This window comes from Hermetia illucens, chromosome 4 (assembly GCF_905115235.1).
Source record: "Hermetia illucens chromosome 4, iHerIll2.2.curated.20191125, whole genome shotgun sequence".
Classification (NCBI taxonomy): Eukaryota; Metazoa; Arthropoda; class Insecta; order Diptera; family Stratiomyidae; genus Hermetia; species Hermetia illucens.
In genome coordinates this window covers 22,014,010-22,030,609 of record NC_051852.1, presented here as the reverse complement: position 1 = coordinate 22,030,609, position 16,600 = coordinate 22,014,010, and the positions used below count along the sequence as shown (strand labels likewise).

General features: G+C 46.8%; 1 protein-coding gene across 2 annotated transcripts in view; it reads right to left on the bottom strand.

Moving 5' to 3' along the window:
• The window catches only part of LOC119653379 (phospholipid-transporting ATPase ID), a 324,122-nt gene that overhangs the window by 248,799 nt on the left and 58,723 nt on the right, over positions 1-16,600 (bottom strand). Inside the window, exon 1 of one of the 2 annotated variants that reach the window (XM_038057924.1) lies at positions 2,341-3,543. The exons of the other annotated variant lie outside the window; for it this stretch is intronic. The gene's annotated coding sequence lies outside the window, so the exon portion shown is untranslated. Of the gene's footprint in view, positions 1-2,340; positions 3,544-16,600 lie in introns of those variants that run through there. 2 annotated transcript variants of the gene reach the window in all.

Here is a 16,600-nt window from a genome sequence, read left to right as displayed (position 1 = left end):
AAGGCAGGGTAGGTAGGTAGGTATCAGTGGTCGCTCCGAGGAGCCCAATTAGCACTTTGGTGCGCCGTTTTGATGCCACAAACTCCTAAGACCGTGACCGGGACCGGACCGGGAGCAGGGAGGCAGAGTTCAACCGGCTCGGGTCTTCAGAGCCAGCCCGTAGCATTCACGAAGGAAAGCGGCTCTCCGATCCTGCAGCTAGAAATCTCTCTGAGCTCCCCAAAGAATGGTTTACCCAGTGTCCGCAGCTTGACTCTAGCCAGAACTGGGTAATCGCAGAGAGAGTGCATGAGGATTTCCCTTGCTTCTCCGCAGCTTCGGCAATGCGAGTTGTAGGGCACGCCGAGCCTAGCGGCATGGTCTTCTATGGGCCAGTGCCCCATGCAGATCGCCGTAATCTTGAATGCATTTGCACGCGCTCCTTCCATTATGTCGCTCATAATGGACAGAAACATCCCTGATACTAATATCACCAAGTCGTCGGCATACGCCACCACCTTCACCCCGCTGCTGTCCAATGTACGTAAACTTTTGTCCATCACTATTAACCAGAGCACGGGTAAGATGGCGCCACCCTGGGGCGTGCCTCTGTTCACAGCTCTGGTCAAGTGGTTGCTAGATCCGATTGGATTATCCTGGTACTCAGCATGGATATAATCCAATGCGTGAGATACCCTTCCAATCCAATACCGGTCAAGGCTTCCTTGATGGCGTTGGTACTGACGTTGTTAAAAGCTCCTTCTATATCCAAGAAGGCAGCAAGGGTATACTGCTTGTACAGCGACCACTCAACCGTGCCAATTACCCCGTGGAGGGCGGTTTCTGTGGATTTTCCTTTGAGGTAGGCATGCTGGGACTTAGAGAAAGGCGTTCTCTCCATAATCGCCCTTAAGTGAATGTCCAGGACGCGTTCTAGGGTCTTCAGCACGAAAGAGGTCAGGCTGATTGGTTAAAACTCCTTCGCGGACTTATGACCGCGCCTGCCCGCTTTCGGTATGAAAACCACTCGTGCGTGCCTCCAGGACTACGGTACATATCCTAAAATGATGCAGCTCCGGTAAATCTCAACAAGCCACGGCACAACCCTTTCCTGCTGCTTCTGTAGCATGACTGGCATTATGCCATCTAGGCCTGGAGATTTGTATGCGGAGAAGTTGTTTACAGCCCAGCCGATCCTATCCTCGGTAATTACCGATTTGATAGTCTCGCACAGCTGGGGTTGCCGCAAACCCTCCAAGCAAGATTCTGACTCGCAGTCCTCCTTGCTGGAGGGAAAGTGCGTTTGAACCAGCAGCTCCAAGGCTTCGCTAGAAGATTCCGTCCAGGAGCCTTCCGACTTTTTAAGGAAGGATGGGCTCTTATGTTCCTTGGAAAGAATCTTACTGCACCTCGCGGATTCATTAGTGCTTTCGATGTTCTCACAATAGTCCAGCCAAGACCGCCTCTTGGCGGTATTGTGTTAAATTAGCTAATTCTTAATTCCAACCCCCATTTTCACTCCTGATGGAACATTCCTCCCTTAAATCATGTACCTACCGCCAAGACACATATCAACATTCAATTCTCATAGCATTCAAAAACCCCGTTCTTCATGTCGGCTAAGGAAAAAAATGAATAAATTCACCTAATCGATTCACACCTGTCGGCGAATGATTACCAAGTCAAATTTCGTATTCGCGAATTACACGGTTCATTGTACGAACCTCAAAAAGTAGGAACAACAAAGAACGGAAGAACAAGTAAACAATATACATTACAACATGTTCGCGGCATTGTAAACAAAAGCGCAAAATTAAAGTGAATTCTAAAGTAGCTGATGATATCCCAGATAAAAATAGCACTCCAGCAGATACAGCGGAATAAACATCAAGAAATGGCCAAATTACTCGGACCCGGTCCTCCAATCAGCACAATTGAAATTGATTTCTCTAAATATAGGAATTGGAGGATAATTATCCGAAAGTAGACAAACTAGAGTCCTCCCTTCGGCTAAGTACTTGTCTTTATGGCAAATGCCTCTGGAAATACTGTGATCATTACACCCTCAGGGAAATCAGTTCATTGATTTTCGTCATGTGTTTCGAATCAAAGACCGCTTGGCTAACAACGTCAGGAGTTGCGGCATACGAAGCAATAGGAAAGCTATTAGTGCCTCCAACACTGTAATGTCGAAGTTAGAAATATCGAGTAATTGTTTCACGTTGCAGTTAACATTACAATGTGGCGTAAACACTCAGATACCTGTAATTGCAACTTAATCGACCAACCACTCTTGCCAAACCGAAGTCGGGGAGAATTACAAGAAAGTGAAAGGTGAAACTGGGAGATTGTTTTGCGTACCTTTTAGGGGTGGATTAGCAACCCCCGATTCAGTGGAATTCTCATAAAGCTGCAGCCACAGGTGGAGTGAAGTAGAAAACAAGCTGGTTTGGGAACGAGTCAAAATTGTCTCACTTGAATTCGCATCTCAAACTTTTCACATGTCAACCGGCAAACTTGCACGATCACCGTTGCTTACTTTCACTCGATTAAGCACTCCCCACAATAGGACTAAAAACAATTACAATTATTATCAAATTTGATGGCACTGTGGATTATATCGCACCCTCTTTGCGGTGCTATCGGATACAACTATCACTAACCGTCCTACAAAAGCGAGCGATTATCAGATGCTAACGCAAACAGGTAAGACTCCGGGAGCGGATAAATGTGCATGCATATCCAAAATTGAGTAATGAAAACCAGAAAGTATGTTTATATCCGAAAAAAACTCAAGATTCCAGCCCGAATGTGTGTGTTAATGAATGGAACGCGAAGTTACGCGAGATAAAATAGCGCAGCAACTTGATTTCGCGCGAGAGTAAATGGCTAAAAAGCAAGCACGCGTACACAAAAAAGACCACCACGAACCCTCGGACTAGTACTAAACTGCACCGAAGTACCGAGGAAGCTGACTCAATACCTAAACCGTCTTAAAACCACTTATCTAGCAAAATAGCCGTAACGACAACGCCGGAAACAAAATGAAGATACTTCACTAGTTCTAGATTCATAGAATCAAGGTATACATGACACGCTCCTATTTCCCTAAGCCACCGTGAAGTTCTGGTGAACTAATTTTACTCGCAACGCGAACCGCGAAAGTATCTACTGAAGGCATTACTTCATTCGATAAAAACCCGCCGTCGACTAACTAAGTAACTTGCGGGTCTGATGTCATTAAGTTTTCGCCGACGCCGTCGTTGTCGACAACGAAGAATAAGCCACAACACAACATGCCGTGCAACAGACAAACGAAACGAACATGGCCCGCCAGCTGGATGGCTACATAGTCAGCGGCTAGCAAGCAAGCAGGCGGATCCGACCAGTAGACTAACAAACCCCACAAGCTGACCCGAAGATTCAGTCTACTAGTACCGAGCCACCGACTATATTGGGGCTACGTTCATAGTGTGAGCCATTGTGTCTGCCATCCATCTGAACCTGTCACAAGTATCTACAACGTTTTAGATACAAACGTGCCAAGGCGATGAGGAAGCTCCTTGTTCTGAGGGTTCGTCCAAGAGTTGACTGAATGACTGACTGCCTTACTGAGTTGTGTGTTAACCGGCTGACTGTTAACTTTCAGTTGTTACCTTGTCCTCGTACACATTCCCCGTCCTTATGGCAACAAATCATAAACAATAAATTTCTGACCAGTTACTTGCGTGTACGTGGGAAATGGAATACACTCTTGCAGACATCAACACTGTCACGCACAATGTATTAACATGGAGTCGAATTCAAGTAAGATACTCTCCAGTTACGAATGAAAGGACGAAAAATCATTTACCGAGAAAATAGTCGCTGCAGGATCATGACCGAATTTTCGTTTGAAATTTGGAATGGGGGGGACCACTTTTTGATAAAAGCAATCAGCTTTAGGGGCATGAAAGTCCTGGGGGGGTTTGACGTGAGTACCTGCCGTGAAGGCATAATCCCACGGTCCTCTTCGGACACAGATTGATTTTGGGACCACAATCAGAGCCCCGCCATGCAAGCACAGCGGTCCTGGTTTATACTGAGTGCAGGCTCAGCATTCATACCAATGGATGCGAGGCCTATCTAACACCTCTGCTGCAACTAAGGGCACCCGAGTTGTACAGCGCAACTCCATGCTTAAGCTCCGAGGAGCCCTGCCCGCAATGTCGTCATAAACACAATCACCATAAAACTCCCACTAGGAGGCCAGCCGCAAATAACCGGGCCGAGAACACATCCTCCAGGAATTCTCCTGGAGCATATGCTCTCAGAGAGCCATCCCGGTTCCCATGGTAGCAGATAACCTCCGGTGAGGCTTCGTGGCAGAGCCACTTCAGATAAGTCCCTTGCAGACTCGGGTCTGATCGCCCTCCTCGAGTACGTGGGGACGGAACTCCCCAACGAGTTAACTGGAATCAGCCCGAGGCGGAGAACCGCCCATCAGCTGCAAGCGAAGCAGCGTCGAGGAGCTCCCTCCTTCGTCAGAAGGCAGCACGTGCGAACGCATTAGCGCATTTAAGTGTCCCACCCAAGGCACTGGCTAACATCGAAGATACCGTTCAATACGTGAACGTCCATGTCGTCTAGATTGCGGATGTCACTGTACGCTGGACAGACACAGAGAACATGTAACCAGTCCTCCGAGTCAGCCCCCCATAAAACACAGCCCTGACTGGAGGCAAGGTTGCGCTTGAAGAGGAACTCAAAGCTACTATACCCCGTCAGGTGGAAGTCCATCTCAAGCCCAAAGTCCACGACGGAACTTCCTCTGGCAGACACATATCTGACGTAGTTATATGTGACCCGACCTTTCCCACATTCATCCCATCTAAGCTGCCACTTAGATGTTACACTCTCGTCTAACACCTTTTTGACCGCAAGCGGCCCTAGCCTTCCAACCTGATTAACACTAACTAGATCGGTTTGCAGCAAAGGTACGCCCCTCCTGATCCTGTAGGCCGTGGCACGCCGGACTACCTCCAGATCAAGAGGAGGAACACCCAACAAGACCTGCATGGCAGCTTTAGGGGCAAGTAGATCTGGGCGGGAGGGATGGACCGAAGCAATAGCTCGGGGATCGTCCTCCCTTCACTGAAGAAGGTGCTAATAGGATCCCAAGCCAAGATGGAACAGCATACGCCGAGGGCTGCGTGGTCCATGCGGAGACCTCGCTAAATGCTAGGCGATTATTGAGGAATACAACAGCAAACCCGTGGCAGACGAGCAGAAGGCTAAACCCATCTCTCTGAAATGCAATCGATCTCAAGACGAGGTCGAGGAAGATCACAAGTGAAGCAAAGTGGCCAAGAGCTCAGATGCTAAGCAATATCTGAAGAAAAGTACGCAACAACAGTCAGCTGCCGAGCCAAGAACCCCCACGAAAGCACATCATGCTGAAGGTAACGCAAATAAATCTGCAGAACTCGAAGTGCTTTTCTTCCTCCGAAAGGAAGACATCGACATCGCGCTAATACAGTAGCCTTGGGTCGGAGGCGACCGAACCATCAAAGGGGTCGAAGGCAGAAGTGGGGGCGGGGGAGAGTACGTGAATATTTTCTCGGCTTACATGGCACACGACCCACCATTGCAACAAAGAAGATAAACCTGTTGATAGGCTGCGACGCGAATGAAACGCATACGCTTTGGGGCAACTCGGAAATCAACGACAGAAATGAGCCATTCGTTGATTTTATTATTACTTCAAACCTATCGGTGTGTAACAGGGGCAGTACACCAAACTTCCATTTTCCTAGCTCGGAAAGAGGTCCTTGATATCACCCTAACAACCGACATTGGGATTCTTAGAGTGGAGAACTGGGGAGTGTCTAACCCGAGATCCTTCTCAGATCACAGTTGGATACTTTTCAGTCTAGATCTCGCGGCGGAGCTCTCCAAACCCTTCAGGAGTATCCACTGGAGAAAGTTTGGTCAAGTAATTAAAAACAAACTCTCCGGTCCCCAAATTGATAAGACTGGCGACGACCGACGAACTGGAGTCAAAGGTCGGGGCTCTGAAAAAGGCGTTTGATACCATCTTTAAAGTATCGTGTCCTAATAAGTACAGCAAGAAGACACTACCACGGTGGTGGAATGAAGATCTCTTCAGACCCAGGAAGCTGACCAGGGAAATCATAAAACGACTGTCTAAAGAAGTACAAGTCGACCATCAAAACTGCCAAGAGGCGGTCTTGGTTGCACTATTGCCATCGAAAGCACCAGCGAATCCGCGAGGCTCAGCCAAATTCTGTGCAATGACCATAAGACCTCATCCTTTCTTGAAAAGTCTGAAGGCTGCTAGACGGAATCTTCTGGTGAAACCTTGGTTCAGACGCACTTTTCCGTCCGCGAGGAAGACTGTGAATCAGAGTCTTGCTTGGATGGTTTACGGCCGCTCCAGCCGTGCAAATCAATCAAATCGGTAATTACTGTGGATTTGATCGGCTAGGCTATAAACAGCTTCTCTACATATAATACTCCGGGCCCAGACGGCATAATGCCAATCATCCTACAGAAGCAGCAGGAAAGGATTGTGCCGTGGCTTGTTGAGATTTACTGGAGTTGCATCTCTTTACTATACGTACCATAGTGCTGGAGACGCGCACGAGTGGTTTTCATACCGAAAGCGGGACAGGTACGGCCATGACTCCGCGAAGGACTTTCGAACAATCAGCCTCACCTCTTTCTTACTGAAGACCCTAGAGCGCGTCCTGGATATCAACTTAAGAACGTCAAAGGAAAATTCACGGAAGCCGCTCTCCACGAGGAATTTGAAACGTTTGAGCGATCACTGCAGTACAAGCAGTACACCTTAGCTGCCTTCTTGGATATAGAGGGAGCTTTCAACAATGTTAGTCCCAACGCCACCAAGGAACCCATGATTAATATTGGATTGAGGGATATTTTACGCATTGGATGATATCCATGCTAAGTACCAGGATAATCCGGTCGGATCTGGGAGGCAACTTGACTTGACTTAACCACTTGACCAGAGCTGTAAACAGAGCCACACCCCCCAATTTTACGAATATTGGACAGCGGTGGGGTGAAAGTAGTGGCGTATGTCGACGACTTGATGGTATTAGTGTCAGGGATGTTTCCGCCCATTATGAGCGTCACGGAAGGAGGGTTGCCTGTGGGCCTGTGAGCCGCAAGATGTCGACTCGGCATAAACTCAACCAAAACGGAACCATTGCTATTCACCACCAAGGATACCTGAATCCCACTTACCACGGCTGAATGAACAAAGATTGGTTCTTTCCTCCAACGTAAAGTATGTGGGTATAATCCTAGGTCCAAAACTAAATTGGAGATTGCACATAGAACTGAGGGTTAAGAAAGCCTGTATAGCCTTCTATGCCTGCAAGAGAACCTTTGCAGAGAAATGGGGTCTCTGGCCGGTTGGTATAGTTCTCTGGATGTACACAGATGTGGTGCGTCCAATCCTAGCAAGAAATACAATAGGATGAAACTTAATAGGATTCAAAGAACCGCGTGTGCAAGTCCTAATGGGGCTCTGCAGTCCTGCCCGGTAGATACTCTCAATGTACTCCTGCATCAGTGCATCCGAGTGATATGGTCTTCCAGGTTTCGCCAGTGCATTCCAAGCGAAAGTACTGACGATATTGGAAGTTTGTCGATGGCTGATCCGAGCCCTTAGCGTAACATAGCCATTCTGACCGACAGCCAAGCGGCCATCAAGGCCTTGTACTCAGCGATGAAATCCTCCAGGCTGGTGGGGCAGCGTAGATACGCACTGAACAGTCTGGCCGAAATGCTCAAGGTCACCCTCCTCTGGGTTCCCAGTATAGAGGAGGATGAGCGGGCTGACGGATTGGCCAGGCGAGGCTCCGTTCTGGGCAGCCCTTCGGCCGATACAGTCGATGTCTCGCTGACGACTGTCAAGAGCGGAGTCTACTCGCACTGCTTAGTAGCCGCGAGCCTTCGAAGTGGAAGGCTTACCAGCTGTGTCAAGCCAAGGAGGATTTGGCTCGCTTATAACATAGCCCGGTCACGAGAGCTCCTATGCCAAACGCGTGCAAATGCATTCAAGATTACAGCGGTCTACACGGGGACTGGCCCATAGGAGACCATGTCGCCAAGGCTAGGTATATCCTACAATTCGCATTGCCGAAGCTGCGGAAAAGAAAGAGAATCCCTCATGCACTTCCTCTGCGATTGTCCAGCTCTGGCTAGATTCAGACTGCAGACAGTGGGTAAACCATTCTTTGGGGACCTTAGAGAGATTTCTAGCTGCAGGGTGAAAGAGCTGCTTTCCTTCGTGAATGCTGCAAATCCGAGCCGGCTTACGTGCTCTCATAACAACAGTCACGGTCTTAGAAGTTTGTGGCATCAAAACATAGCACTACAGCGCTAATTGGGCTCCTCCATTCCGTTCTTTATCTTGTCACTGTACTAAAATGAATATATCAGAGTTGAGGTAAAGTGAAACTATAATAAAGATCCTGGAAAGAGTGGCCCAACCAACCAATAGATACCTCACTAACTATTGCAGCCGCGTCAAAGATTGGCGAAATATCTATAACCAGCAAGATATTCTACAAATACCGCAAAAAACTTGAGACACCAAAGGAAGAACCTTAACCTGCTCCTCAAACAACAAGCCTATTTCCAGCTCAATACGCGAGGAAGCTTCTAAACAGCAAGAAAATCAGATGGTATGGATGTTTTGGATTATGAGCACACGTTTGCAACAGAAGGGCAAGGGTAAATGAGTTCAGTTAGGCCATAAAGCGAATACCTGCAATGAAAAGGAAAGCTGCGCCCTATGCAGGGACCGTGGTGCGTCTGATGAGGACGTTGCGCACATTCCGGGCTCGGGCGGTGTCCAGTCTTCAAAGCAGAACTGGAAAGAGCTAGAACGCGGTCAACATGGTTCGTATCCTACAAATCAATATGCACTGGAGTGCAACAGGCTACGAGTTGCTAGCGCAGTTCGCTGTGGACACCAACGCTGACTTAGTACTCATCAGTGACTCACACAGACTCCAGAGGGAAACGAATTCTGGAAATGACCTCGAGAACAGGACTGGTAATTCTAAACACCGGATTCACCCCAACGTTCCGGCGCCCAGGCAAACTGATAAACCCGAAAAATCGGGGTTCTGCGGAAACCCACTTCACTTAAGGCCGAGTAGATGCACCGCATTGTACGAGCACTATTCCCTGCGCACTCCGTATGGGAGAGAGCGCCGAGGACTGTCCACTTTTGGAACAGGCAGACCTCTCTATGAAAAGTAAGAAGATCCCAGGACCCGATGGTATTCCAGCAGAGGTATACAAACTGGTATTTCAACACCGGCCAGACCTACTGCCCGGCGCATTCAACGCTTGCCTGTCAGAGGGCATTTTCCCTGCTCGTTGGAAGATGAGGCTTACGCTGATCAGCAAAGGGAAAGGCGACCCCGAGTTGCCGTATTCATACCGCCTAGTTTGTATGCTTGACACTGCTGGAAAAGAGCTCGAAAAGCTCATCAGAAGTAGACTCGTTGAAGCGATACGCACTTCTGGAGACTTATCTCCACTGCAGTTCGGTTTTAGGTCCACAGTTGATGCTGTCATGCAAGTCGTGGATGCCGTTCGACGAGCAGAGGCACATAACCGCCGAACTCGTCGGGTGGTGCTCCTCGTAACGCTTGACATCAGAAACGCCTTTAATTCCGTAAGATGGAAAGACACTCTAGGCACACTAGACAATACTTTCCACGTGCGGAGCTATCTCTTACGGATATTGAGGGACTATCTGAGGAACCACTCCCTGCTCTATGAAACACTAGAGGGTCAGAGAAAGATGGAGGTCACGCCGGGGGTAGCACAAGGATCCATCCTGGGGCTGGACCTCTGGAAGGCTACCTATGATAGTCTACTTAAACTCAACATGTCAGAAGAGTCGCGTCTGGTCAGTTATGTAGATGATGTCGCGACGCTTGTTTCTGGATGCACTGTCGAACAGGCGCAAAGCAGACTCAGCATATTGACGCGAAGAGAAAGCGGATGGATGACTACTCATAATTTCAACCTTGCACTGGGAAAAACCGAAGTAGCCATGTTGACCAAAAAGAGAATTCCGACGATGCGTCCCATATCGTTCGGCGGTAAAGTACTATTGACTCAAGGGTGAGCTTTTTTGAGCAAATCAAATGAGAAACGAACAAGACTGCAGCTGGAGTTTCGGCGTTAAGTAGGCTAATGCGGACTTAAAACTCCTAAATCCCTAAACAAAAATTGAATATGGCAATTAATTCAAAACCAATAGATGTGAACTTTATTTCCACGAAAATCGATCCTTGAAGCTCCGGGGTGGTATAAGGTCATCTATTTAACGTGATGTTTTTTCTTTAAAAGATTTTTTTTAGTTTTTATTAATCCTTATTCTGAAAGGTAAGATACGAGTATTCTGCATACCAAAGCTTCAAATTATAACCAACCTTCATTATTCCCGATAACGCAACATACTAAGTGTAGACAATCACATATCCCAGCATGTATTTTCAAGGCACTCAATACCCCAGCTACCGAATTAATTGATCAGATTCATTTCATTATACAAAGTTAATCTACAAACAGTCCCAAAGCTCGCGGGTAATGCCGCCATGAGTTTGGCTGCTACCGAAGGTATTCACTCGCTTCGTATCTCCAGCACTTTCATTTCTCTGTCTCACTTGAAGCTGTTGCTTTTGGACTTATCCAAATCAGATACTTGTTGTTTTGGGTACGATATATCCATGACGAAACTCTATGTTATGTAAAGACAGGCAGGCACTGATGACGACAGTCCAACTCCAGTTTGTATACAATCTGGTCCGAATCCATTACAGCTGTTAATTGGGAATCATTGATAAAGATGGTCCCCAGAAGGTACTTGAAGTGATATGGTGGAATTGAGAGATTGAGATAGCCAGGACTGGAATCGGTTATTAATAAAAAAGATGCAGTTTGGGGCGGTGCTCTTTACTGGGCAAGTTTGTGGCCATGAATCGCTTTTTGTTGGTATCTAGTTATGATATCATTTTCATTCTAGAAAAGAAATCGTTCCAAATTATTCATAGTGAATGTTTGATATCACCATCGACTAGTGTGATATCACCGGGCGTGACGAATGTGACTTTAACAATTTGAAATTCTTCTTACAACTAAAAGTTCGAAATTAGACCCCATTAAAAAAGTTGCCTCCACATTTCTGCGAAACAATTTTTCCCACTATCCACTTGACCGATTTTTTCCATAAAATTTTTTGCTACAAAGCCCCATCCATAAAAAGATTCTCCAGTCATTTTCCACGCAGCAATTTTCGCTATTGTAGCTACTTTGGTGCGCACGCACTCGAATCCCAAGCTATTTGGCCCTGGCAATATGGATTTTGGAGCGGCAACTATTTAAGCTGCAAATTGCCTCAAAGACCTTGTTGTGGGCTCTTGGGGGCCTGATCTTCTATCTTGATATCATTTCGTAAATTCGAAACACCGCGGACGTTGTAAAACAAAAAGTATGCGCTCAAAGCAAGATATGGTTGTAGTGGGATTTCCCAAACGCATTAGTGTTCAGTTACTTCCGCAACTATGTGGGGCTGATATCTGGCCATGTCTATTTTTGGAAGACTTTCGGCAAGAAATGAAAATTTTAATGAATTAGTGGGTAAACAGAGGGACTACATTAAGCCGGAGGTGGCGAAAGATAGTTCAGACGATGGCAAATAAAAAACAATGAAAATTAATTAAAGTGTGAAAGATACACATGTAAATATTGTGTACCAAAAACGACAAATTAGGAACTGACGTATCAAACTTCTTGCAGCGCTTTTCTATTGAAAAAAAAAGAGGTGAACAGCTTAAGCACAAAGTGCCGAATTCCTGTTCCAGACAGACTACCGGGTAAAACAACCCCCGGATGCGTCTAGGACCCGAACCCGAAACCGTTTGACACATTACTCAGCCTAGGCCTATTCAGTGTAGGAGCAAAACACCGTGGTTCAAGAGGCTACATTGACATCCCCCCTATCCACCTCCCTCTTTTTCGTCTTACGAATCTCCTGAGTGTAACGTATCACTTGGCTCCAGATGTCCTCGCTATGCAGCATAGCCTCAATTATGGTGCCCGGAGACATTTGACACCCTTCCATCGAAAGGTGATGGTCATCCCATGATTTAATTATGTGCAGGTAAAATTGAAAATACGCGTGTTCGCTAAGGAACTTGGTTAGGTAATAGTCAATTTCACCGTGCTTTCGATTGAACCACGGCTATACATATTTGATGGGATACGCGGTTCATCTACCCTTCGATTCTCTCTCACAAGATTGCCGCCATGCGCAGAGAGTACGGGCTTCACAAGCGACGGCTTCCTAAACGTACATAAACCTCCGCTTAGCTGCATGGAGAGCGATCGGAACAACTCTCGTTATCACCATTACTGCTAACTCAGAGAGGGTACAATAAACGGACACACTTCGCAAAGCCCTTCGACGATGTAATTGCGGTAGGCTTTTCCAATACGTCTCCATACTATAAGGACGGACTGAACCGAACTCAGCAATAATCGACGCCGACCTCCGAAATTAGAGATAAAATATTCCAGCCACAGCCTTTTCTATGGTGTTCTGAATTTACTCGGAAAAGCTCATCCTTGTATCTATCATGATGCCAAGGTATTTCAGCGTCGACTTCGACAAGACTATGGTTTCACCAACCTGAATACGAAGGACTGTTGGAACCCTTTCCTACGGTTTTCTCTAGATCCAAGGAGAATCCATATTCAACCATCCATCTGCTAACTCGCCGCATCATCATTTCCAGTATGTGCTGAGCTTGCTCAACCGTACGTGTCGTAACCAGTGTAGCAACATCGTCCTTGTATCCGCCCAGATGCAATTCTTCAGGCATTTCGAGTCACAGAAGACTATCGTATAAGGCGTTCCAAAAGCCCTGCCCAAGAAAGATCGGTGTAGCCTTCATTTGGCGCTGTCCTCCCCGGGTCCCTTAGAGCAGGGCACCGTCCTTTAAATAGTCTCTCAATATCCGCATTAGGTAGCCTGGAGTGTGAAAACGAGTTTGCAGTGCCTTAAGCATGTGGCACCACTCCGCAGCATTGAAGGCGTTTGTTACGAACACCACTCGTCGACAGTGGCGACTGTGTTCCTCAGTTTGTTTCCCCACTTAAACCACTTCCTCAATCACATCAATTGTTGATTGTCCCGTTCTAAATCCATATTGTGTTGTTAAATAGTTACCCGCAGCACGTATTGCATCTGTCAGTCTCTACTTGGTCAGGGTCGCCTTTGCCCTTATTTATCAGCACAAGCCTCGCAACCTCCCAGGGTGAGTGAAAAACGCCCGCTGTTAAACACGCGTTGAATGCGCTAACTAGCAAGTTCGACTTCCAGTCATTCGGTCCTAGCGCTTTTCTGTACTTCAAGAACAAGGCCGCCTACTCTAGTTCCTTTACAGTGAAGAGTAGACATTCCTCAGTTCTCAATCTGTTATCGTTAGCGTCACAGGAAAAATAACCTGGACGATTTCTCCCATCTTCACTGCTTCCATGGGACAAGGCGATCAAAGGGCCCGAGCTTATACGCTGCCCTGTGAAAATCGGCTTAAGAATACCCTCAAAGTCTTCCCTACTTGTCGCGAGAAGCGACTAAAAGGGATAAAAATTTGTGGGCTATCAACCTGCAAATTTTGAAACTTTATTGCTACTGAAACGTCAACAACGCCACGGATAGGGAATGACCTCACGGGTATGACCTTTGACTATAACTGATTAACTGTTCCCAGCGGCGACCTTTCTGCCTGTTGATTTCGTAGCGGTGTTCTTTTTCCCCTGTCTTATATTAACGGATATAAGAATTACCTCATCTTGACCTCTTGCACGCAAAGCATCCCGCCGAAATCTGAGGCTGTTCCTTCGTAGACTCTCAGCCGTTCGTCAGTACAGAGGTAATATCGCGAGACGAAGTTTCTTTTGAGGCGCCGATGCATTGCAAACTGCAGTGGTAAGGCTCAGTTCTTCTCTCCGCGCCTGGGTCTTGTCGCTCATTTCGCTCATTTACCCCTCGTGAGAGAGTTTTGACAAATTTTCCAACGTCGATTTCCCCGATGTTCCACCCGGTAGGTGTTTGCCAGACGACAATTCATTGAAAGGAGCCATTTGTCACTTCGAACGAAATGTACTGATGATCACTGGCCGTGAAATCTTCTAGTACCTTGCATCGTTGGACCGCTGACACTAAAGACTCCGTAGCAAAGGTCACATCAAGGACAGTGGCTTTGCAACCAGGACGTCGGAATGTCGGGAGTGCTACTGATATTTAGAACAATAAGTCCTGTTTTAATAGCCATCTCCAAAATATGTGTACCTCCAGAATCTGGTTGCGGCATTCCCCATTCGAGGGTTTTGACGTTAAAGTCTCCTCCGAATAAACAAACCCATCCCCTCAACCATGGACCCTCACTCGCACCATAACCGTATCTCGCCCCAAATGGCAGCAGTACCAGATATATCGAAATTACTGCTCGCTGAGAAGCAATAATTCAACTCTTCTTTCTTGCAATATCTGCCCTATCAGGTGACAATTAGTCGCACTCTGCATGCTTGCTTGCAGGATATGGATCATGGTGCTTGGGTTTTCGCTTTTTGTAATTCTTCTTCACCACGACCCGGAACTGAGAATATGAGCCACATCTCACTACAGACCACGGTACTTGCAAAGGACACCGCATTTAAATAAAAAACCTGGAAGTCTATTCCGGTGCTGTCTTCTTCAGGATTTTATCCGTTCATAAGCGGAGTCGGCTCGTCTTGATCGATTACACAGTTTAGCTCTCTCAGATCTGCATGCGGCGTATCAAGCCAAAATTGTTTCGGCCAGCCTTTCAGATCAATCTTGGCAAGTGAGTTTCCATCCGCGCGAATTGCGTGACCATACCATGGAAGACATCTCTCTCGCAATTTTTTCAAAGTCGATACAATCCCATATCGATCACGAATATACTTCATTTAGTGAGGCGCGCCGATCACTGTCTTTTATAGTTAGCCAACATTCAGAACCATAGAGGGCGACAGGACGGACGACAGGGCGGTAAATTTTAGATTTTAAGCGTTCATTGATACGTCGATCACAAAGAACACCAGTTGTGGAACGCCACTTCTTCCAGGTTGTGGAGCCATTTCCTAATGTAGTTTTCCTAATAGCATTGACCCAAGATATATAAATCGCTCAGTCCTAGGCACGCCACTACGACGGACAGTGATAGTGTCTCCAAAAACAAGAACTAACGGTGTTCCCAGGGCAGAGGTGAGACAGCGTCTGATGAGTTGCCTCTGCCCTGGACGAAACCCTTAGTCCTTGTTTTTAAATGCTTGGATACTATGCCCCAAACCAGGGGTTCGTGGACCAAAAAACGTCGGAGTAAGTTGCTCTCCATTTGGTCCGGTCCAAAATCTAGTGGATATGAACTTAGGATCCCTCATATCCTAAACAATGATAGTGCCTATTCCATGAGGACCGACCGATAAAAACTCTGTTTTATTCAGATTAAATCTGGGAATGTGCCGCCTCATGCATGCGTTCCATTTTTGGCCAAGTTGCCCGAGATCAGCTGGGTAAAGTAGTGTATAGGGCGCTGAACGTTGGATGTCCCGTGTGGCAATGTTCACAACAAGAACAAAGCGGAGTGATGGGAGGGCGCTTCCTTGATGAACATCGACAGAGACACGACGCGGGTGTAATATGCCCGCCAAACTTTGAACTTGACTTTTCGGATAGTGGTAGAGCTATTTAACCCAGCATACGAGTTCTTCTGGTATTAGGTTTTGCTGCAGTGACACTAAATGAAACTAAGGATAACAGACGGTACTGATACCATCCAACGGGAACAAGGCTTGAAAATCTTGAATCTGTGGAGCTGACTTTAACTTCATGTGCGCTACGACAAACTGAGGAAGGCAAAATCTACTTCCCGAAATGCAACCAACAAAGCTTTTTTTCTTTTGGCGTTAAAGCCTGCCTTCCAAATTCACTTTAGAAACGGCTAATTGGTGGCTGAAGAACACATTTATTTTCGCGGTATATTCTTTACGATCCTAAATTCGATGAAGTTAGTTAGGTCTTCAGGAAGTCCTTGGCCATAAATTGGTTGTCCTGTGCGAATGAAGTCAATGTGTATCGCAGTCGCAACAAAAAACTCGGCACGACTGGTTCGAGGACGAATGAAAGCTAGCAACGGAACAGAATGATGCTGCATACCGAACAATTCTCAAAGAACGATGCGACCACGCGCAGAGATCAATTATAAACCCCGTCGAGTGGAAAAGCGACTTGGCAGACAGAAAAAGGAGGGGGAAGCTCTATAAAACTGCGAGAAGTACAGGAAGCAACCGCGCCAAGCATGGAGGTTTTACAAATAAACCAGCAGGATGAACCCTTATACACCTCGATGCTTAGCCTGCCGATAAAAATGGGGTAATCCGCAATTCCTCGGCTTAAAAATCATAAGTCGCCAGACGCTGATGGTTTCAACCGAACTGGTTAAATACGGAGACGATAAACTACTGGGAAACTGGGAAG